Source organism: Pleurodeles waltl, chromosome 11 (genome assembly GCF_031143425.1).
Source record: "Pleurodeles waltl isolate 20211129_DDA chromosome 11, aPleWal1.hap1.20221129, whole genome shotgun sequence".
Lineage (NCBI taxonomy): Eukaryota > Metazoa > Chordata > Amphibia > Caudata > Salamandridae > Pleurodeles > Pleurodeles waltl.
This window is the reverse complement of record NC_090450.1, coordinates 773,402,946-773,427,678: the sequence shown is the minus strand read 5'-3', so window position 1 is coordinate 773,427,678 and position 24,733 is coordinate 773,402,946.

Below are 24,733 nucleotides of genomic sequence, written 5' to 3'. Positions count from 1 at the left end.
CAAAAATAAAGCTGCACAGGTGAGTGTGCGTCACAAAACCAAGCGTTGTTGCGAATCTTTCCTTGCAGGGAAAGGATGTATCGATTTCTGGAGAAGCAGCCTCAGTTCTGTGTGATGTTGAAGATTTTGACACCCAGGGAAAATGCACGGAAAATCCAGAGGCATGGCTGCGATGAAGCTGATCTGGGAATGCGTCAATTTCACCAGAGCTGCATCGCTTTTTTCAGCTGATGTGCATTAGCTGTGCCAATTTTACTGCCTCACAACACCTGTGCAGATATTTTCACTCTGCTTCTACCAGCTTCTCCTTCTAGGAGCCCAGGGACTGGATGTGACACCACTTGGCAAGTCAGGGGGTCTCAGCAAGAGAGCCCAGGTGCTGGCACATGAGGTCTTTGATGTCCCTGAGACTTCTTAAAAGTAGGCAACCTCAGTCCAACCCCTTGGAGAATCTTCACAAGCAGGATACAAAGCAAAGACTAGTCTTTGTCCTCTAAGACAAAAGCAGAAACTGCAGGCCAACAGAGCTAAGCACACACAGCAATGGGGCAGTACTCCTACTCACAGATCTTCGGCTCTTCTCCTTGGCAGGGGTTCCTCTTGATCCAGAAGAGTTCTAAAGTTGTGGGGTCAGCAGTCCAATATGTATACTCATTTCTGCCTTTGAAGTAGCAAACTTCAAAGAAAAGTCTTTGTAGTGCACAAGTCTCTGCCTCTTCTATGCCCTTCCCCAGACATACACTAGTGGGTTGGAGACTATATTGTGAGAGGACAGGCAAAGTCTTTTCAAGTGCATGTGACAGCTCCTCCCTCCCACTCTAGCCCTGGAAGTCTAATCGGGATATGCAAGACACATCTCAGCTCCCTTTGTGTGACTGTTTAAAGTGAATTTACAAACAGCCCGTTTGTCTGTCCCAGATTTATATTCAGCAACTAGACAGAGGCACCGAAAGGTTAAGTATGAAAATGCCCACTTTCTAAGAGTGGCATTTTTGAAACTTACAATCTAAAAAACAACTTTACCAGAGACCCCAAACTCCATATGTCTATCCACTTCCAATAGGAAGTTGCACTTACAAGGTATTTAAAGGCAATCCCCATGTTAACCTATAGGAGAGGTAGGCCTTGAAATACTGAAAAACGAATGTGGCAGTATTTCACTATCAGGACATGTAAAACACACCAGTAAATTTCCTACCTTTTAAATACACCTCCCTCTGCCCATGGGGCTACCTACAGCCTACCTTAGGGTTGACTTACATGTAGTAAAAGGGAAGGTTTGGGCCTGGCAAGTAAGTACACTTTCCAGGTCAAGTTGGGAGTGTAAAACTGCACACAGAGACATTGCAGTGACTACTTATGTGGGTGGCACAATCAGTGCTGCAGGCCCAAGAGTAGCATTTGATTTAAATGCCCCGGGTACCTCTGGTCATATGAGGGAGGATCCCAAGTGTTTCAAGCAGACACCTGTACCCACTGGTGCATAGTCACAGGGTTTGGCCAGTGTATCGCTTGGGGAGGAGTTGGATCAAGAAGAAGGGTGGGAGCCAGTTGAGATGACCCTTGTCTCACTAGGGAACAGTGAGATGGTCCAGAGGACCCTCGTGACTGAGAACACTAAGAAGTACAGGTAGTGGGTGACGACCAATGGACAGAGGGTGGAGGCTCTGAGAGACAGTGGAGCCATTGTGACTACTGTCAGGTGTACACTGGTTTCTGAAGAGGAGGTAATCTCCAGTATGGTCCACCAAGTAGTTGCTGTAACAAACTCTCAGTGCCTGTGCAAGGTGGCACAGGTTCCTTTTGAATGGGGTAAAGTCGCAGGTTCCTTTAAGGTAACTGTGAGTCCAACCATGCCTTTTGATTGTCTGCTAGGTAAAGACCTGAAGGATTCCCCTTGGTGTGAGGTGAAGCCCTGGGTGCACCTGGAGATATTGGCTCTGCCTTGGTGGGCATGCATGACTACCTGGCCTATGGAAGCCAGGTAGGGTGATCAGGAGGACTCTGGAGCCTCAAAGAAAGAGGAGGGCAAGGGTCATGGGTAACCTGCCTCAGAGGTTCCCCCAGTTTGGGAGGAAACCGAAACTGCGGGGGAACGCCCCAGAGCCTACATGGGGGCAAGTGGCTGAAATGGGGGATTTACCTGAGCTCACTCATTGGCAGCAGGAAGGGAGTCCAACAAGGAAAGAGTTCTGTGAGACGCAGAAGACATGCAGTTCTTTTGAGGCTCTGCGGCAGCAGGCTGCAGACCGGGCGGCTTTCAAGGAGTCTGTATCACACTGGCTTTACTGGGAGGCGGGCCTCCTGTGTAGTGAGCTTAAGGTTTCTGAGCCTGGGGCAGCATGAGTTCTGGTGGTATCCGAGCTCTTCAGAATCTTCTTAATGGGTTTTGCTCATGATGTGCCTTTGACAGGACATTTGGAGCAGGACAAAACCTTTGAATCCTTAAAACCAATCGTAATCTCAATTTACACTAGGAACACGTGCATGTGCCCAGAGTACCAGAAACAAGCAAAAACAAAGTAGAGCACATAGTAAAAAATACTGAGTGTTTCCCTTTGTTCATTTTAAGTCTCAGGTATCAGACCTTATAATCGATCAGCAGTGTCTAACCTGCCTGATCCAATGTATGACTTTATTGGTTAGGGTCTCGCTATTTTCTTTCGCTCTGGGTGATATTTTAGGCATGTTTAACTTATGTATTTTGTTACTACTCCCATCCTGGTGGTGCTTGGGGGCTGATTTATAGAAAGTGGTGCTGCATCGAGTGCAGCTCCACTTTCTCTGTTTTTCCTTTAGCACCCCCATACTGCCACCATGTGTACGCCATATTTAAAATACAGTGCAGATTGGCACAGGCTAGGGGGCAATAGCCTCATTTCTCAAGATGCTAATGATGTACTCTGCAGGAGTAGTGCCAAAATATTGGCGCTACTCCTGCAGAGTACATAGGGCCCAATTCTAATGAATGGAAGGCCCCTTTTAACGGCTGCTCTTGAGCAGGCATTAAAAGTGCCGTACAAAATGGCGTAAGGAAAACTCATTAATTTCCTTACATCTTTTTTCCTGCTCCCTTAAAGGGGGAATGCCCCCTTTGCATACATTGTGCCTGGTGCAGGCATAATGTAGTGCAAAGGGTTACAGAGTGGCTCAATGCATGCATTGTGCTATCATGTAAATAAGGCTTTGGAATTTTGGCCTCGTTGGGCCACATTAACATCAGAAACAATGACGTTGATGTGGTGCAAGGTGGCGCTAGGGCACTATAAATAACCCCTTGGGTTTCTGTGTGAATGGCTTCACTCACAGTGCTAATATCCTCCCCCTGGGATGGCTGTTTGCATAATTATTCCTTTGTTCCCACCGCTTCGCACGTCATGTAAATATAATGTTGACATGTCTTCACCACAGTGTAACCTTAGACCAGGAAGTATTGGAAAATTTGACATATGATGATCTGCATAGATGTGCAGCAGGATGGAAGACCTGCAGACAAGCACTATTCATGAAGTGAGTTAATATTTTGGCCCAAATTTGAGGTTTGATTTATATAAGTCAGATGGAACTCCATCAGGGCCCGGCACTTTAACCTTCAGAATGGTTGGAAAATACTCTGTTACTTCCTCCTCAGTCAGATCAATTACACCTGTGTATGTATCTGCTATTATACACCCACGGGTCTCCTAAAAGTGGGTCACATATATATATCTGGAGTTATAGTACAATCTAAAATGCTATTGGACACCCTATTAAAAAAAGGTTGGTTGACAGTTTACCAGAAACCAGCACTATTTTAAAAACTTTAATCTGGAGTAATTGGTCCCAAGCTTCCTATTTCTTTCCTTTTTTCAGCTGACTAAGGCATGTTTGCATCTTTTCCTGCAAATAGTTGTCTCATTCTTGTCCCTGGGATTTTTTTTAAAGCTAAAAGTAAATTTTGGTGTGCTTTAGAGCAATTGTGGTTAAACCACTTCTCTCGCTCAAGCTTAGATTTACCCTCCACTCTCACAAGGATATTTGTAACATGTGCAGAGACTGTGTTAAAGACATTCACTAAAGAATCTGGATTCGTATAGCCCTTTAGACACAAATGAATATCATGATCACCTTTGGTATAGAGATTATTTTAAAAAAGATACAGAAGAACCTTGCTCCAATTTAATCTATTTGCTTGGTTCTGAGGTAAACTATCAGTATTCCTGAGTCACACTGTCGATCTGACCACCTCCCCCATTCTCCATTTCAAGACCAAACATAAAGGGTTCTGGTCACCAAACCGATTCCAGTAAACCTCAATAGGCAATACAAACTAAACTAGAAAGGCTGAAATTAATATCTAGTCAATGGTGGAATTGGAGCAAGTACTAATAAAAGTGGAAATGTCCTCTTCCTCTCTACATTGCCATAGGCATATCAAATTAAAATTGACTGCAATATCATCAAGAAAATTACCTTGATTTGTTTGCTCAAGATGGCCTTTATTGAAGTCATCTATGCAGAGCTTTTTAAATATGTGACACAATGGTTGGCAATGGTGAATATTAAAGCCTCAAACTAATGCAAATATGGTGAATTGTGTCTTTTCATATAGGACTCTAAAAAGGACTTTAAGGCTCTAAATGTTCCACGAGTTTGGACTGAACAAAGGAATTATAAAAATGAATAACCAGTAGAGTAGTTGAACTATTAAAATCTAGTAGAACCTCCAGCAGATAGCTAGTCCCTGTTTCTACCAGGGTAGAGTTGCACAGGTTGTTTAGAGATACAAGGGTTATTAAGCTCCCCTTGACTCTACATGATTGAGACAGTAGAGTAGTAGAAAACTAGAGGCATAAAAATAATTATTCTTATCACATTTTTCTTGTAGAGCCACTGTATGCTGGTATGCTGTTCTGATAACAGGTTAAGCCACCTCTTGTTATCCCTTTTATTACTCATCCCTCCTATTTTCCAGCTCATCACAGCAGAGCAGTTGTTGCTTCTTTTTGTCGTAGCATTGCTAACATCAGTAGGACTGGCTTTTTATGTGCATGCAACACATGCAGACAGTATTTGTGTATGTAACATACAAAAAAAGAGAAGGTAGAAGATGCCACAATGCTTGCACATCAACATAGATTTTAGAACAGTGTCCATAAACAGCAGTCTTTAAGCACAATCAATAATGGAAATATGGTGGGTGCCAAACTGTCCGGGCACCTACCACCCCAGGTGTCCAAAACTGCTGACTGGCGAACGGTCAGTGGCTACATAAACTATGTGAACAAAAGGCCAGGGCAAGCCAAAGCAAATTTTGTGTGGTTGATCCAAGTGGTAATTCAATCAAAGTCGTAGTCAAAAGAACAGGTGTCAATGTGTATTTATTGGCAGATGAAAAGGTGTGGTCAGTATTCAGGTCATAGACCACATGTGTCACAAACAATCCAAACAACAGCCAGCAGCCGACACGTGTTTCGTCTCCTAGACTTTGTCAAGGCTGTGGGATAGATAGACAATATGTACAAATTGGTAAAATGGGACATTCACTTATTCAATGTCTACACACACTAGCAATTGAAATATCAGAACTAAAACGTCTACCCCGAAGTGACTATATATCTGGCATGGACAAAATGATATTCGTTTGAGTATGTTTCTATTAGTGAAATATAACACAATAGCACGGGATGCGCACCGTACCGTGATCCTCAAAGCACAAAGGTAAAGGGAAAAGTGAAATATTAAACAACAAAAGACCCAATAACATGTAATGTGAACACACTAATATGAAAACAGGCAAGTGACCAGTACCACAAGCAGCCCATGCATATAGAAAACACCAGAAAATGTGTAAGCAATTGTAGAACCCAGGGAGCCATCAAAGGCGAGCAAGAAGACCAGACAGACGAAAAATCATATACCTTCAGAAAAGCGAGGATGTGAAAGTAGAAGTTTATACAAGGAGTTCCATGAAAGGCGTGTCTGCGTTTCAGTCTCCAAGAAGATCAATGACATCCAGAAAATGGAAGCAATGGCAGGCCATGATAAGCCTGAAGGCAAAGCATAGAAAAGAAACACTCTAAATTGGCTGCAATATGCAGCCCAAAAAAAATAAAAAAACAGCATAAACCATACAGTAAATTAGAGGAAAGAATTTACCAATGGTGGGGTGGAGAATTATATATGGACAGCAGTTTAAACGAGCCAGTAAGGTGAAGATATAAAATAGTAAAAGTGTAGGTCCAATGTTTAGGCCGTGAGATCCGTAGTAGTCAAAATAGGACCACGTCACACTGCATGTATGAGTAACTGCCAGCAAAGAAGTGTTGAAAAGGCCATAAACTATCATAGATGGCAAACTACAGAAGGCGAATTGTCTAAGTGCTGATATCAAATTTGCTGGGGAACCAGAAAATACAAGGCAGGAGTGTATGTAACAGAAGTCTGGTACTTTAAAAACGCTCGGGAATGTGGAAGTCATGTGTGGTCAAATGCACGCTTTCAATGGACGAATAAAATCGCTGCTAAGCGAGACTCCCGTGTAACATCACGTCCCAGGGATCGGTAGCACTTGTTTATAAGATTAAATACAGCGCATATGTCATTCAACATCAGCGAAGTAACTAAAACATACAATACGCGTATGTACAAAAGTATACGCCAAAGGTATCTCTAACGCGGTGAAAGAAAAACAAAGTGAAGGCTGGTCGTTAGGCGAGTGAATGGTTCTTACCCGAAACTGCAAATGAAGCCGTACCCGAGGCATCGGTATGCCACATGAACGCCACTCGTTCATTGAGGCTTACTAAAAGGGTGCACAGGGACTAAGATGGAAAAAGGACTAACATGCAAAAGGAAGAAGTGAAACAAACACATGGGCCATTTTGAAAAAGAAGAAGAAAGTGCAAAAGTGTGCACAGAACCCCTATGGCCACACAGAATGTATTAGGAGGATATAGAGGTAGCATTTAAAAGGCATACGTACAAATTGTAAACATTATAGATATATCACATGAGATGACGTAAAGCATTATACAAAGAAACAAATGTTACAAACTAAAGCTAAGTAATACATTAACCTTGAATTGCCACAAAATGCACGGTTTTCATGTGTCATGAGCACAATCAAGTTGCCATATCAAAACACAAGGAAACGACATACACATGTAAATTAAACTCCCATACAGATCATATAAATAGCGGGTGAAATTAGTATATTATAGGAAAGTATGCAGATCCTTATCGACGTTAATGCCCTGCTCCACTGCTCGAAGTCTAATAATCCGACTACTTTCCAAACGTCTTAGCATCAGAGTCCTGTTGTCAACTCTGGGTAATGGATTGACCACATCAATACCATGTACGTTGATGCCTAACACTTCCTGCTGTCCATGGTTTGAGTTTTAATGTACCACAAAGGGGTAGTTCACCTTGTTATTGCGAATAGATGTGTTCCTGTAGTCTCTTCTTAAGTGGTCGAATGGTGCTCCCTACGTAAATGCGATTGCAGATCAAACATTAAACGACAAATTTAGTATTACGGTTGATAAACTTATCGATCCTGTGTATGACCGGTGTATTTTATTGAAAATTGACCATGTGTAAAGAGCTTGGTGACGTAAAAGAGATGAACTATTGACTCCAAAGCATCCAACAACAAGATGGAGGAACAAGGCCGAGGCTGCAGTTATATTATGGAATGTGATGCTTCAAATAACTCAGTCAAACAAGTGTTGCAACAATATTGGTAGGTTCTTAAATTGGATGTAACTATGAAACAGATATTACCAGATCACCCCATGATAATATATCAGAAAACCAAATCTTTAGGGCAATATTTGACAAGTATTTTCATGGTGAAGTGCACAACGAGAAAGAGAAAAAATTGGTTGCAAATCAACAAAAAGGCTTTTGCCGGTCTCACAAGTGCAAGGCATGACAATATGGACAGTATGTCAATATGTTTAAATCACAGAATGGGAGAACGTTTAAGAATAATGATTGGATTAATTGCGACTCCCCATATGTTGTTTATGTTTTGGAATGCATTTGTGGCAAACAATACGTGAGGAGTACCATCAATCAACAAATTTAAACTCTGAATATTGCAACATCTCAGAGCAGTGCAAAATAAATATATTACATATGCAATTGCAAAACACATCTGGGAAAATCATGGTGGAGATGTGTCAGGGTTATCCTATTATGGTATCCTGCATATTAATAGGAAACCAAGAGGAGGAGATCGTGAACACTCTTTGAGGCAGTCAGAATCAAACTGGATAATGTTACTAAACATGGAGATCCCATGGGGGCTAAATCATGACACTGAACTTTATGTGTTCCTATAAGTGATAATTATGTGATATTGAGTTACAGTAAACCTTTTTAGGGTCTTTGAGAGGAGGAAACTGGTGAACAATTGGGGTAATGATGATGAATAGGAAAATGAGTTGATTCTATAACAAATTATTTACTGATTTTGTGATTTGATGGGTAATTCATAAAAAGCGTAGATCACTTTCTTTCAAATTAAATTAGGTGACTTCAAATGCTGTCTTAACATTTTGAAAAATTTCTATTTTGCACTTTTTAATAGGCACTTGTCACTTTTGGACAATGTATTAGTATTCAGTATACTCGAAGTCTGTTGTATTTTAATAAGCATTATGATTATCTTGTACTATATGAGAGGTAATAATGAAGAGTTAATGAAATGTGGACCTGATGTTTTGATAAAATAATGATCGCTTGGTTTCTCAGGTACTTTTATAACAGGCACTGGTTACTTTCTGAACTAAATCAGCACGTTTGGGCTTACTTATCTGAGTCACTATAACAGTGATAAGAATCATGATTGTTTTGTGCTTTAAAATACGCACTAGACACTTTTGAATAATGTACTTGCAATTATATATTTATTTGATATGCATATGGTTTGAATAATTTAAAGGGCTACAATTGATTTAGATCAGTGATACACAAATAGTGACAAATGTCAATACACTATAAAACAACAACAGAAAAAATATATATATATTTATATAAAGAAATTATGGTGTAATCACATAAATAAAACAAACAAAACAACCATGGATTAATCATTTAGATATATATGCATATAAAATCATGGCGTGATATTGTATATCTGAAACCCTCCCACTCTGTACCTTCCCTCCTCTCCTATCTCCTTTCCAAGTACTGTTACTGGAATATATCATTTCTATCATTAATATGAACTTTTCAATTATTATTATAATACAGATTGCACTTTGTTAACTTGTTGAAATGAACATGCATTTATTAACAAATTGTTGTCATTCTGTCAAAAAGTCTAAATAACTATTTTTTGTTGTCTGTAGAAATGCTTGCTACTGAATGCTTTTGCTAAAGTATTTATTTATTAAGTATTTTAACCTCTTGGGTGCCTTGGACGAGATGATCTCGTCCAAGGCTACAGTTCCCCTGTGCCTTGGACGAGATCATCTCGTCCATGGCACAGGGGAACTTGGGGGCGCGCTAGCGCGCCCCCGTGCACCCCCCTTCCCCCCCCAAGTCGGGGATGGAAGGGGAAGACCTTCCCCTTCCACCCCCGACCCCCCCCCACCTCCCCCGTGACGTCAGCGCGCGCGCGCGCGCTGATGTGTCACAGGGGCCTCCCTCGTCGCGCTGGAAGCTCTGCTTCCAGCGCGATTGAAAAAGAAATGCAAAAGCATTTCTTTTTCAATCACTTGGGAGGCCCGGAGGGGCTTCAAAGGGAAGGAAAAGTATTTCCTTCCCTTTGAAGTCCCTCCGAGGGTTTCAAAAGCCGGATTGCTTGCAATCCGGCTTTTGAAACCCCACTAGACACCAGGGATTTTTTTTTTTTTCTTTGAAATTGACAAAAGGGAGCGACCCCTTGGGCAAGGGTCGCTCCCAGGGGGGGCATTTTTTTGAAAAGGCCTTTTCTGCCCCCAGGGGGGGCAGAAACCTCTAGGCACCAGGGACCATTTTTTTTTTTTTTTTTTTTCATTTTTTTTTATCGAGGTGGGGAGCGACCCCTTAGGCAAGGGTCGCTCCCCTTGGGGGAAAATTATATTTTGCCCATTTCTGCCCCCCTTGGGGGCAGATTGGCCTATTTTGATGAGGCCAATCTGCCCCCAAGGGGGGTAGAAACCACTAGACACCAGGGAGTTTTTTCTTTGCGTGAATTTCACGCAAAGGGAGCGACCACTTAGGCAAGGGTCGCTCACTGGGGGGAGGGCAATTTATTTTAGGCCATTTCTGCCTATTATTAGGCCGATCTGCCCCCAGGGGGGGAAGAAACCTCTAGGCGCCAGGGCAAATTTTTTTTTTTTTTTTTGTTCTTTCTTTTTTTTAGAGATGGGGAGCGACCCATCAGGCAAGGGTCGCTCCCCTGGGGGGCAAATTGTATTTAGACCATTTCTGCCCCCCTGGGGGCAGATTGGCCGATTTTAGGTCAATCTGCCCCCAAGGGGGCAGAAACCACTAGGCACCGGGGATTTGTTTTTTGGCGCCAATGTCACGCAGGGGAAGCGACCCCGTAGGCAAGGGTCGCTCCCGGGGGGGGGGGTGGGGGTTGGGGGGGCAAATTTATTTTAGGCCATTTCTGCCCCCCCGGGGGACAGATCGACCTATTATTAGCCCGAACTGCCCCCGGGGGGGGGGGGCAGAACACTCTAGGCGCCAGGGCAATTTTTTTTTTGTGTTTTTTTTTTTTTTTTGTTTCTTTTTTTAGAGATGGGGAGCGACCCATCAGGCAAGGGTCGCTCCCCTGGGGGGGGCAAATTGTATTTAGACCATTTCTGCCCCCCTGGGGGCAGATTGGCCAATTTTAGGTCAATCTGCCCCCAAGGGGGCAGAAACCACTAGGCACCGGGGATTTGTCTTTTGGCGCCAATGTCACGCAGGGGGAGCGACCCCGTAGGCAAGGGTCGCTCCCGGGGGGGGGGGTCGGGGTTGGGGGGGCAATATTATTATAAGCCATTTCTGCCCCCCCGGGGGACAGATCGGCCTATTATTAGGCCGAACTGCCCCCGGGGGGGTGGGCAGAACACTCTAGGCGCCAGGGCAATTTTATTTTTGTGTTTTTTTTTTTGTTTGTTTCTTTTTTTAGAGATGGGGAGCGACCCATCAGGCAAGGGTCGCTCCCCTGGGGGGGCAAATTGTATTTAGACCATTTCTGCCCCCCTGGGGGCAGATTGGCCAATTTTAGGTCAATCTGCCCCCAAGGGGGCAGAAACCACTAGGCACCGGGGATTTGTTTTTTGGCGCCAATGTCACGCAGGGGAAGCGACCCCGTAGGCAAGGGTCGCTCCCGGGGGGGGGGGTGGGGGTTGGGGGGGCAAATTTATTTTAGGTCATTTCTGCCCCCCCGAGGGGCAGATCGGCCTATTATTAGGCCGATCTGCCCCCGGGGGGGGGGGGGCAGAAACCTCTAGGCGCCAGGGGAATTTTTCTTTTTTTTCTTTTTTTTTTTCTTTGTTTTTTTTTTTAGAGATGGGGAGCGACCCATCAGGCAAAAGTCGCTCCCCTGGGGGACAAATTGTATTTAGGCCATTTCTGCCCCCCTTGGGGGCAGATTGGCTGAGTTTAGGTCAACCTGCCCCCAAGGGGGCAGAAACCACTAGGCACCGGGGATTTGTTTTTTGGTGCCAATGTCACGCAGGGGGAGCGACCCCGTAGGCAAGGGTCGCTCACGGCGGGGGAGGGTGGGGGTTGGGGGGGCAAATTTATTTTAGGGCATTTCTGCCCCCCCCCCCTGGGGCCGGCTGAGCTACAGGCCAAACACCACAGGTAGGCACCTTGCAAAAAACACCTCTGTTTTCTGTGAAAAAATATGTTGTGTCCACGTTGTGTTTTGGGCCATTTCCTTTTGTGGGCGCTAGGCCTACCCACAGAAGTGATGTAACATTTTTATCGAGAGACTTAGGGGAACGCTGGGTGGAAGGAAATTTGTGGCTCCTCTCAGATTCCAGAACTTTCTGTCACCGAAATGTGAGGGACATGTGTTTTTTTAGCCAAATGTTGAGGTTTGCAAAGGATTCTGGGTAACAGAACCTGGTCCGAGCCCCGCAAGTCACCCCTCCTTGGATTCCCCTAGGTCTCTAGTTTTCAGAAATGCACAGGTTTGGTAGGTTTCCCTGGGTGCCGGCTGAGCTAGAGGCCAAAATCTACAGGTAGGCACTTCTCAAAAAACACCTCTGTTTTTTTCCAAAATTTAGGATGTGTCCACGTTGCGCTTTGGGGTGTTTCCTGTCGCCGGCGCTAGGCCTACCCACGCAAGTGAGGTATCATTTTTATCGGGAGACTTGGGGGAACGCTGGGTGGAAGGAAATTTGTAGCTCCTCTCAGATTCCAGAACTTTCTGCCACAGAAATGTGAGGGACATGTGTTTTTTTAGCCAAATGTTGAGGTTTGCAAAGGATTCTGGGTAACAGAACCTGGTCCGAGCCCCGCAAGTCACCCCTCCTTGGATTCCCCTAGGTCTCTAGTTTTCAGAAATGCATCGGTTTGGTAGGTTTCCCAAGGTGGCGGCTGAGCTAGAGGCCAAAATCTACAGGTAGTCACTTTGCTAAAAACAGCTCTGTTTTCTGTGATATGTCCACGTTGTGTTTTGGGGCATATCCTGTCGCGGGCGCTAGACCTACCCACGCAAGTGAGGTATCATTTTTATCGGGAGACGTGGGGGAATGCTGGGTGGAAGGAAATTTGTGGCTCCTCTCAGATTCCAGAACTTTCTGCCACAGAAATGTGAGGAACATGTGTTTTTTTAGCCAAATTTTGAGGTTTGCAAAGGATTCTGGGTAACAGAACCTGGTCCGAGCCACACAAGTCACCCCTCCTTGGATTCCCCTAGGTCTCTAGTTTTCAGAAATGCACAGGTTTGGTAGGTTTCCCTAGGTGGCGGCTGAGCTAGAGGCCAAAATCTACAGGTAGTCACTTTGCTAAAAACAGCTCTGTTTTCTGTGATATGTCCACGTTGTGTTTTGGGGCATATCCTGTCGCGGGCGCTAGGCCTACCCACACAAGTGAGGTATCATTTTTATCGGGAGACGTGGGGGAACGCTGGGTGGAAGGAAATTTGTGGCTCCTCTCAGATTCCAGAACTTTCTGCCACAGAAATGTGAGGAACATGTGTTTTTTTAGCCAAATTTTGAGGTTTGCAAAGGATTTTGGGTAACAGAACCTGGTCCGAGCCACACAAGTCACCCCTCCTTGGATTCCCCTAGGTCTCTAGTTTTCAGAAATGCATAGGTTTGGTAGGTTTCCCTAGGTGGCGGCTGAGCTAGAGGCCAAAATCTACAGGTAGTCACTTTGCTAAAAACAGCTCTGTTTTCTGTGATATGTCCACGTTGTGTTTTGGGGCATATCCTGTCGCGGGCGCTAGGCCTACCCACACAAGTGAGGTATCATTTTTATCGGGAGATGTGGGGGAATGCTGGGTGGAATGAAATTTGTGGCTCCTCTCAGATTCCAGAACTTTCTGCCACAGAAATGTGAGGAACATGTGTTTTTTTAGCCAAATTTTGAGGTTTGCAAAGGATTCTGGGTAACAGAACCTGGTCCGAGCCACACAAGTCACCCCTCCTTGGATTCCCCTAGGTCTCTAGTTTTCAGAAATGCATAGGTTTGGTAGGTTTCCCTAGGTGGCGGCTGAGCTAGAGGCCAAAATCTACAGGTAGTCACTTTGCTAAAAACAGCTCTGTTTTCTGTGATATGTCCACGTTGTGTTTTGGGGCATATCCTGTCGCGGGCGCTAGGCCTACCCACACAAGTGAGGTATCATTTTTATCGGGAGACGTGGGGGAACGCTGGGTGGAAGGAAATTTGTGGCTCCTCTCAGATTCCAGAACTTTCTGCCACAGAAATGTGAGGAACATGTGTTTTTTTAGCCAAATTTTGAGGTTTGCAAAGGATTCTGGGTAACAGAACCTGGTCCGAGCCCCACAAGTCACCCCTCCTTGGATTTCCCTAGGTCTCTAGTTTTCAGAAATGCACAGGTTTGGTAGGTTTCCCTAGGTGGCGGCTGAGCTAGAGGCCAAAATCTACAGGTAGTCACTTTGCTAAAAACAGCTCTGTTTTCTGTGATATGTCCACGTTGTGTTTTGGGGCATATCCTGTCGCGGGCGCTAGGCCTACCCACACAAGTGAGGTCTCATTTTTATCGGGAGACGTGGGGGAACGCTGGGTGGAAGGAAATTTGTGGCTCCTCTCAGATTCCAGAACTTTCTGCCACAGAAATGTGAGGAACATGTGTTTTTTTAGCCAAATTTTGAGGTTTGCAAAGGATTCTGGGTAACAGAACCTGGTCCGAGCCACACAAGTCACCCCTCCTTGGATTCCCCTAGGTCTCTAGTTTTCAGAAATGCACAGGTTTGGTAGGTTTCCCTAGGTGGCGGCTGAGCTAGAGGCCAAAATCTACAGGTAGTCACCTTGCTAAAAACAGCTCTGTTTTCTGTGATGTGTCCACGTTGTGTTTTGGGGCATATCCTCTCGCGGGCGCTAGGCCTACCCACACAAGTGAGGTATCATTTTTATCGGGAGACGTGGGGGAATGCTGGGTGGAAGGACATTTGTGGCTCCTCTCAGATTCCAGAACTTTCTGCCACAGAAATGTGAGGAACATGTGTTTTTTTAGCCAAATTTTGAGGTTTGCAAAGGATTCTGGGTAACAGAACCTGGTCCGAGCCACACAAGTCACCCCTCCTTGGATTCCCCTAGGTCTCTAGTTTTCAGAAATGCACAGGTTTGGTAGGTTTCCCTAGGTGGCGGCTGAGCTAGAGGCCAAAATCTACAGGTAGTCACTTTGCTAAAAACAGCTCTGTTTTCTGTGTTGTGTCCACGTTGTGTTTTGGGGCATATCCTGTCGCGTGCGCTAGGCCTACCCACACAAGTGAGGTATCATTTTTATCGGGAGACTTGGGGGAACATAGAATAGCAAAACAAGTGTTATTGCCCCTTGTCTTTCTCTACCTTTATTCCTTCCAAATATAGGGGTGTGTGTAAAAAAGACATCTATTTGAGAAATTCCATGTAATTCATGTGCTACTATGGTCACCCCGGAATTCAGAGATGTGCAAATAACCACTGCTCCTCAACACCTTATCTTGTGCCCTTTTTGGAAATGCAAAGGTTTTCTTGATAGCTATTTTTTACTCCTTATATTTCAGCAAATAAATTACTGTATACCCAGTATAGAATGAAAACGCACTGCAGGGTGCAGCTCATTTATTGGCTCTGGGTTCCTCGGGTTCTTGATGAACCTACAAACCCTATATATCCCCGCAACCAGAGGAGTCCAGCAGACGTAACGGTATATTGCTTTCGATAATCTGACATTGCAGGGAAAAGTTACAGAGTAAAAAGTAGAGAACAATTTATGTTTTTTTCACCTCAATTTCAATATTTTTCTTTTTCAGCTGTTATTTTCTGTAGGAAACCCTTGTAGGATCTACACAAATGACCCCTTGCTGAATTCAGAATTTTGTCTACTTTCAGAAATGTTTAGGTTTCTGGGATCCAGCATTGGTTTCATGCCCATTCCATTCCTGTCACTGACTGGAAGGAGGCTGAAAGCACAAAAAATTGCAAAAATGGGGTATGCCCCAGTAAAATGCCAAAATTGTGTTGAAAAATTGGGTTTTCTGATTCAAGTCTGCCTGTTCCTGAAAGCTGGGAAGCTGCTGAGTTTAGCACCGCAAACCCTTTGTTGATGCCATTTTCAGGGGAAAAACCACAAGCCTTCTTCTGCAGCCCCTTTTTCAAATTTTTTTGAAAAAAAACGAAATTTTCACTGTATTTTGGCCAATTTCTTGGCCTCCTTCAGGGGAACCCACAAAGTCTGGGTACCTCTAGAATCCCTAGGATGTTGGAAAAAAAGGACGCAAATTTGGCTTGGTTAGCTTATGTGGACAAAAAGTTATGAGGGCCTAAGCGCAAACTGCCCCAAATAGGCAAAAAAAGGCCTGGCACAGGTGGGGGAAAAGGCCTGGCAGCGAAGGGGTTAAAAGACAGTTGTATTTCTAAAGGAACAAATATATCCGTGCCTCTTTTAAAATCACATTTTCACTTTGTTTATTTTTATTGCCAGTTGAAGGCTATGGCGCTTGGCCATGACGAAGCAATGAGATTTTTTCAAGCACATAAGTAAATAGAGTATACGTCTTACGCACACTCGGCGCTTTTCATGGATGAGTGATGTTTTACAGCTTTTATAGAACACATTTGGAGCACCTCTCCTTGCCTCATTTGAGCTACATTGGCTGACCTATAAATCCACACACTTACATACCCACAGCGAATGTATTCGCTTCCTACTCAAGAACCTGGAAGTGCTTTTGTGCCTGTTTACAGATATGATGTGCTATAAAAATGCTACAATACAATTTAAGAAAGTGCAAAAATGTCTCTGTTTTGCAACTCCACACACGGAACAATCACAATTACCTCTTTGAACGTGCCATGCCAGGTTATTATTTTTCTAAAAAAATGAATACATTATAAGGCTTTGGTCACTTAGCTTCATCCATTGCTGTATAAAACTGTTATTTTCATTTTGCTTCCTTCCAACAAAAGATAAAACATCGGGCAAAGGGTCAGTCCATGGTGCCTATGAGCTCCCTTTTCTTTGAATGATTGCCCAAATCCACGTTTGCCTACAATTATTCATTTCCCTTGAGTGACAAAGCTGGTTTGAAGTGCGTTTTTTAATGTTATTTTTTATTAACTTAATAGTTTTTACTTTTGCCAGCATGTTTTGGCAAGCAATATGGCAACTTATTATCTGTCTGGTTTAAAAAAAAATCTGTTTAACAGTGCTGAAGTAAAAGTATTGAAGTGACACTGCATCCTTGTAGCTGCTTTAAATTTGAATGGCGGGTCCGATGGTGATTTGTTCTTCGTTCCTTCACAAATAAGAACAGTAAAGTGCACGTGGAAATCGTTTTTATTGCAAGCATATTGTGGTAATGTTTAGATTTCAGTACTTTTTATGGCATATACTTTTCTTCGTTTGCCTGTATCTTCCACACATCTTATAACTATTCTCCGTTAGTTCTCGGACTTCATCCCAGTCAGGTTCAGGCATCATTCAACCTTGCGACCATTAACCAAATATGCATGTAGGGATCACATGCAGGGACGTTTAAAACAAAGAGTCTGTTTTATAATGCCAAGCAAGGACTGTTCGCAAATCAATCATTTACACCCTGTGCCGGACCTAAATAATCCCTATATAGTAAGTAAGAAACGAAATAGCAAATAGGTGTCTTCACAAAAACAAAGAGCCGATATTACTGGAAGAATGACCCAGATAATGTTAAAAGTAGAAACAAGAATGTGTGAATTCGGTTTGGAACACAAAATGGTAGATACTATTTGGAGGAGCTGGTGTGGTCCCAGGCATTACATGTGATACTTGTTAATTTACTGGATTTCTCCAGTTGTGGTCCACACACAAAAACCCACTCACTAACTTTAACAACTTTTGACTGAGATTGTGCGCCGGATTGCAGACCGCGCCACTACACCCCTAGGCTTTGTGCATAGATTTACGTCCTTCAATAATTAGAATGAGCTGTGATCAGTGAGTCTGGCCACTAACACTCCCTAATTGCTCAGCGCTGTGCATTGGAACCTCAATTAACCTGAGCAGCGGCTGAAAGACCCGACAAATGACCTCCTGCTTGCCATGGCCTAGTAATTCAATTTACTTTTATTGACTTGTTTCTCAAAGCCTCGAAGCAATTACATCCCTATTGCGGATTACCAAATCATAACACGTTGTTAACTAACTAAAAATACCGGAAATGATCCCATCAGTCCTGCCTTGATATACAGCCGCTCTGCCGAATGCAACGTGCTCAGCATAGAGGACAATAGGACACAAAAGCCAGCACATTTGTATGGAAGGAGAATTGATTCCAACATTCACTCATTATAAATCAAGAGAACATGGTATTCGAGAGATCAATTTTAATTTGTTTACGCTTATCTCGCTTGGCATACATGGCAGCAGACAGGTTTACAAGGCAATAATTAGTTGCGGATGTATTTGTTTTTCAGGCTGACCCAGTTACTCTTCTGGATCCAAGCATTACTATTTTACCAAGGGCAGCAAGGTTTGGGGTCAGTGGCTGCTGCTACAACAGGCCACACCACATTCTGAATGTTAGCTATGTTGGGCAATTGGCTGAAGAATTCACATGCAGAACTGTCTATTAGTTTGTGTGATTTTATACATCCAAAATATTTGAAATGAACATAATTCTGCAGGGCTTTAAAGTACCTTGTAAGTTCTTATTCATTAGCCCAGTAGAACAAAAAATGTGGCACGAACATTGAATAAAGCCTGAAACTAGGAGGTAAATTAAAGGTAAGCCTCTGAAGCCCCCATGATTTATGGAGCCACGAGTCTCAGTTAGCCGCCCTCGACCCAAGACCTGCGCATATCTGACAGGCAGATATCCTGAGTAGTTAGTGATCACTCTCTAAAGCAAGCACAATCATCATTTTGTGTTATGTTACTAGCAGATAGCTAACTTTAACAAGAGGAATACCAAAATATTTGATAATTAAGAATTTTAGCAGTCCTGCAAGTCTTTGTGGACTGAGGTCAACAAAAAAGAGGAAAACATTGATTCTATATTCTCGGTTATAGAGAATCCAGGCTGCAGTGTTTGAGCAAACTTTAAGATGCACACAAAGAAAAAAGCCTTAGTGGTTCATTAATTCCTGCTCGTGGATCATGGTCTACTTACATTCATGGGCAAGGACCTATCTGAGAGAGGCATGGCTAAAAAAGGAAAATTATTCCCTTTCTACTGATACCTCCTCAAAGGCAGAGGCAGTGGCTGATGGGATCCATGGTGTCAGTGCGCCATGGCGAATGCTGCCATCACTGATGGGTGGCAGAGGAGTTGGAGCTGCCATAGAAATAATTCACCATCAGCTACCAGAGGGACACATATGAATGGATGCCTCTGGTGGGAACACCAGAGCTTTACCCACACTACCCTACGAGAACAAGCTGTTGACGTCCTCCCCGCTGCAGAGGTAGCATGAAGGACATCAATGTACAATTGTGTTAAACACAGCCCTATTTCCTTAAACAAAAATGGGCTGCACTTAAAGCAAACAGTTTGCTTTATTTAAAAGCCAGCACATACATTGTGGTCTTCTGACCCCATCAGGAAACCATACATATAATGGCTTCCAACCATAGTGAGTCACAATTTGCAACATATCTCATTATTATTCAGGAAGTAGGTCTGATTGTGACACACAAGGACTCAGAATTGTACAATTCGAGCTATTTATAGGTAGGTCAGTTCTTAAAATTATCACTGGTCACAATCTACAACCTATAGTTTGCAACCAAATATTTGTACATCTAGACCTGTATTCTCTACGACCATCTCTTTAAACCTTTGGATGTAGTGCAAGAGATAATATAGTATTTCATTTGTTCTCCAAAGGTATTCTTATTTTTATTACTTTAGCATTTGGACATCTCAAGGGAAGGAAAAAGGGTGGATATATTACTTTAGTTCCTTGTCTCCTTGATTTGTGAGCTACTCTCAATCAATCGGTAATCCAGAGATCTCTGTGGAGTGGTTCACCAACTATGATTTTACTTACTTTGCTTATTTAATATGGCACAGCAACATAGGAGCTTACATTGTTTTTAATTTGGTCTTCTACTCATATTACAATAGTGCATAGTGCCAAATGGCTACATGAGTCTGTGCCAAGAAGGGTTTTAGTTTGTCAGGAACTCTGTAAAGGGGCTCTGGTATCAGCAAGGGTACAGTTATGTTAAAGTTATGATGGAGGAGGGGGTTATTTTACACAATATGGTTACCTGAAAGTTGGAAATGAAGAGTACAAGACAGAATCTGTTGAATGGAATAGGTTGGGATGGCCTGTGGAACCGAACAGTATAATGCCTGCAAAGACAAAATTATAGAGACATAATATATACTGAACAATAACCAGTGGGAAGGAGCGATGACATTACAGACAGCGTTATGATAGACAAACTTTAATAAATGATAGTTTGTATGCTTCTTGGGAAGTGATCTCTCTGAAAGAGGAAACGTTTATACAAAAGTCAAGGAACAGTTACTCTCTCAGTGTCTGGGAACACACCCAACAGCTCTTTGGGGAAATAGTGCTGGGTGAGTCTCTGGGCACGAGGCACCAAGACTCATCCCACTGGCACCCTCAGTAATAATAGTCAAGATATCAATGTAACCACAAGAATGGATAAAATGTAAAATCAGGACCAGATTCAAGAAACAAGGACAAGACTTCATTCAAAGGCTAAGGGAAAAGGATCATAGAAATGTAAGGAAGAAAATCAACAAACAAACAAGGACAGAATCTGAGAAAAGTACATAGGGTTAGGAACAAGAATCCAAGACTAAGAATCTGCATGGCAACAAGAGCAGGACAGACAGTGTGCAAAAATTCTAGAACCAGAGGTAAACGAGAAACAGAAAAGCAGCAAGGAACAGAATCCAGAAAGGTCAGGCAAATAAATAGGGAGCATGGAGCAGACAAACAAAGGGAATCCAACAAAAATGAATGAAGGAACAAGCCAGGAACAGAGCAACAATACAAAATCAGAACAAGAACGCTTCAGAGAAAAGCTAGTTGCAAACTTCTAAACACTGAACTGCCAAGGCAGAAATATCTGAAAGCATAGAGTGAGGACCAAAAGTGCACAGATAGAGCCAGGTGTGAGCCATGAACCAGATGCAAGGAATCAGGGAACCACCAATGGAAAGTAAGCTACACAGGATCTGAAGAAATGGAAGACTAAGGAAACTAGCACACACCAAAACGGAAACAGAGAAACGAGAACATAATGTAGAATGGAGCTGAAAGTGTCACAAGTCAATGAAGCAAGTCTGAATGACCAATTATCTGTAGGAGTCAAGAATCATAATGGAAAACAGAATGCCATCACTCGGACTTGATCTGGGCAAGGTTTGGCCATTGGAAAGATTACAAGTCCCACAATGTACCAAGGTGGTAATGGGGAAAATGAGGGCTGGAATGCAACATGGAGCATGGTGTACTGTGTGTTGGAGATTGTACTTGCATGGCCATGTCTAAAGGTAGGCCTTCGCAGAGTCTACATGAGCGCCACTAAGTGACTGGATGACAGAATCCTGGCCTCAGTTCATTCAGATGCTTAAAAATACACAGCAATGCAAATCATTGTCAGAATTAGTACAGATGTAACTCAGATTGAGCAAACCCATACTTATCTAAACATGTGCTTGTAGAATACAGAGAGACAAAGACACAAAATTTGAAAACAACAGTAATCACACCGAGAGCAAACAACTAATCAAGCAAATATCACAGAGCTCACTTACTGCTGTCTTGACCAGTTCAGGCAGGAAACTCCTGCAAAGACAAACCCCTTGTGAGAACTCTATCCTTTAAAAATGTACATAGAGTCCTATTGTAGGATGAATAACTGAGCTTGCTTCACATAACTACACTTGACCTTCACAGCTTACTTATCTAAACCTATGAAACACCTGCATTATAAACCCACTCAAAAATAAACACCCACTAAGCAATACACAAACGTTTAGGAAAACAAATTCATTAATTTCCTTTGAACAAAGCACTTATAATAAACTCACTTAGGATCTGTTGGCGTGAGTTATTGACCACCTTTGCTTTGAGTGCCTTCCTATTAGGGTTTGGATTGGCAAAACTGTTAAACATCATGTCAGAGAATTACAGAAACGTGGGCCTTATACTTAGAAGACCCTGCCACTCCCACGGATTTTAGCTTAACCATTGGCACAGTCAGTAATCAAAGGTCCTTACTCCATAAACATCTGCGAGGATTGTAGAAGTAGCTCAGGATAATTGGTTGATAATTTTAAAAGTAGGACAGCAAAATGTACAGAGAATCCTGGTCTGCAGAGGAAACCAGGCTGACTTCCACCTTTCCTTGATTACATGATACATTTCGTAACCCTGATAATTGTCCTTATTGCAGCATTTTGGGCTGTTTGGTGGGGTTGTTTTTGGTTAGGTGGTCAGCCAGCCAGGGCCGGTTTTAGCTTAGCGCTGTTCGCTCCCGCTGACACAGTATTTTTGACACCCCCCCACATGACCTCCTTCTCCACAAATTCCCTCACTACCACTCTACAGCATTGCACTTCATCTCTCTATATCCTTTCTCTGACATCCATTGAATTTCTTTGTGCTACACATAGTACACTCCCATGCAGTACTGTGATCTGAATGGTACACTTTGCAGCAGACACATTAACTATCCAGGCTACTTTATAATGCGCCTAAACTGCCACTAGACAAAATTCCAATCTCTTACCAGTATTAACATCAATCACCAAAGCTATCTTGACATTTCTATAATTTGCTGAAAACTGCTGGACTACAAGGAGGTTCAGGTTGACACAGATCTCCCCACCAAAGTCAGCACCATGTGCAGTTTTACCAGTCCCACCTCCCTAAAGCCGGACCTGCTGTCAGCATGGAAGCTATTGTAGTGATTTAATAATCAAGACTTCACTGGTATTAGATAATAAGGTTAGAATGGGTCGCAGTGTGCTTAGATGGAAAAAACAAAACATACCACCAGATGTCCTTTCTCAGTTTTAATGACATATTTGCACTTTATGAAAAAACATGATTCTTAACTTTTAGAGAAAGATACTGGTTGGCAAAGAAGATCTAGTATAGGGAGTGATGTCAAATTTAAAACCCTTTCATACTACTTAAAATGTACTTGCTTTAGTATTTCTTAGTAGAACAAATGTTGTCTGCATTAATTTTCTACTATATTCAAATGATTATGCAGTTCTATCAAGGACTTCTGGTCTGTGATTTCTTATTGGAATTTTGTGTGTCCATGTAAGAAGGAGTGCTAAGTGGGCAGTGTGATTTTATCTCACCTGGAGGATTGGGTGTCAAAGGCACAGATTTTATCTCCAATTCAATTTGGTTTTAGACCTGGTTTGGGTACAGTTGAACAAGTACTAAACTTGCATCTTATTCTTAGTAAATACTTCTTAGCCATTCACATGGCTTTTATTGATTTAACTAGCACTTTTGATTTGGTAAACAGAAAGAAGTTATGGCAAATCATGGAAACCCGGGGTGTGACGTGACCCTATTGGAGCTTATAAAGCGCCTCCATACATATTTAAAGGTTTCAGTTCAGTTTGGCCCATCGGGACAGAGAACCGCCCCCATTTCCTCATTTAGGGGAGTATGACAGGGATGTATTTTAGCCCCTTTTATTTTTTTGATATATATAAATGGGCTTTATGATTTTTTGATAAAAAATGGGAAGGATGGACCAAAGATGGGTCAGAGATTGCTCCCAGTTTTATTATATGCAGACAATGCTGTACTTATTGCCCACACTGCAAATGGTTTACAAGGCCTGTTGGACCTCTTTTTGAACTTCATGCTGGACCTTGATTTCAAAGTTAATTATTTGTTATGACATGTGGCCCTCGAAATACTAAGTCTAAACAATTTACTATGGGGGGCAATATTATTAAGAAGGTGAGGAATTTTTGTTACTTAGGTATGCATATAAGTTCTTCCATGTTATAGAATACTCACCTTAAATTTAAGACCCAGCAAATGGCAAGGAATATTGAAGCGATTTTTCATTTTACTCGTAAACTTGGTCACAGACCGTCTTCTCAGATCATGATGCTTTATAATTCCAAGTGTGTCTCAGCATCCTTATATGGGGCAGGTGTCTGGGGTTACATCAAAGTACCCACTCTCCAACGTATTGAGAATAAACTTATGCGTAGGTTATTGATGGTACCCAAGTCTATAGCAAACATCATTAGCCACGAGGAGGTGGGCCAATGCTTCTTAGAGGACACGGTCTCTATTGCCCCCCTTTTGTTGTGGATTAGATGTTGGACAAATCCAGCGGCAAGTATTGTGCAGGAATCTATTACTGTTGGACAATTCGAATAGGATTCCCTGGCTCTCGTATTTGCGATCATCTTTTGAAAAGCTGGGGCTTAAGTATATGTTTGAAGAACCACAATTGCTAACCACAAATACAAGGTCTCTGCTGAAATCATGTCATTCTGAGCATACTTTAGACTTAAGACTTCATAGTTGTTTGAAACTGAAATCTTTGGATTCCTATACTCAGATTGTTACGGCCTCACATATAGAACCGTATTTGACTTGGTTTTCATGTCCAAAAATATATTCTCTTTTAACTCTATTTAGACTGAATTTGATTCATTTGAAAGTGGCCTTTCCCAATCAGTGTATTTGGCAAAAAGATTTACCACCTTGCCCATGCGATGCTAGTTCAAAGCAGAGTACTTCCCACTTTTTCTTTTTTGTTCTCTTTACGCTACCCCTAGAAATGTTTTTATTTTACCAGTTTTACATAAATTAAGACCCATCCATTATAAGGAAGCTTTGATGTATTTTCAGAAACTGTCAAAAATTTAAATTTGTTTTCATGTATTAAGTTTTATTAGATCATCTATTGCTATTAGGAACTGGTATTAACATTCTGTAATTTATTCATTTATTTATGCCATTTTTAAAATATGTTTTATTTAAAATTTTATACTTCCGATCTGGTTTAGGATATTATTATTCTATATGGAGTAAGGATTTCTATCATATTTTAGGGTATTTTTAATTTTTTTGTATGATATTTTATGATATTAGTAAATGTTTTGAGAAGAAGTATTGTAATTTTGTA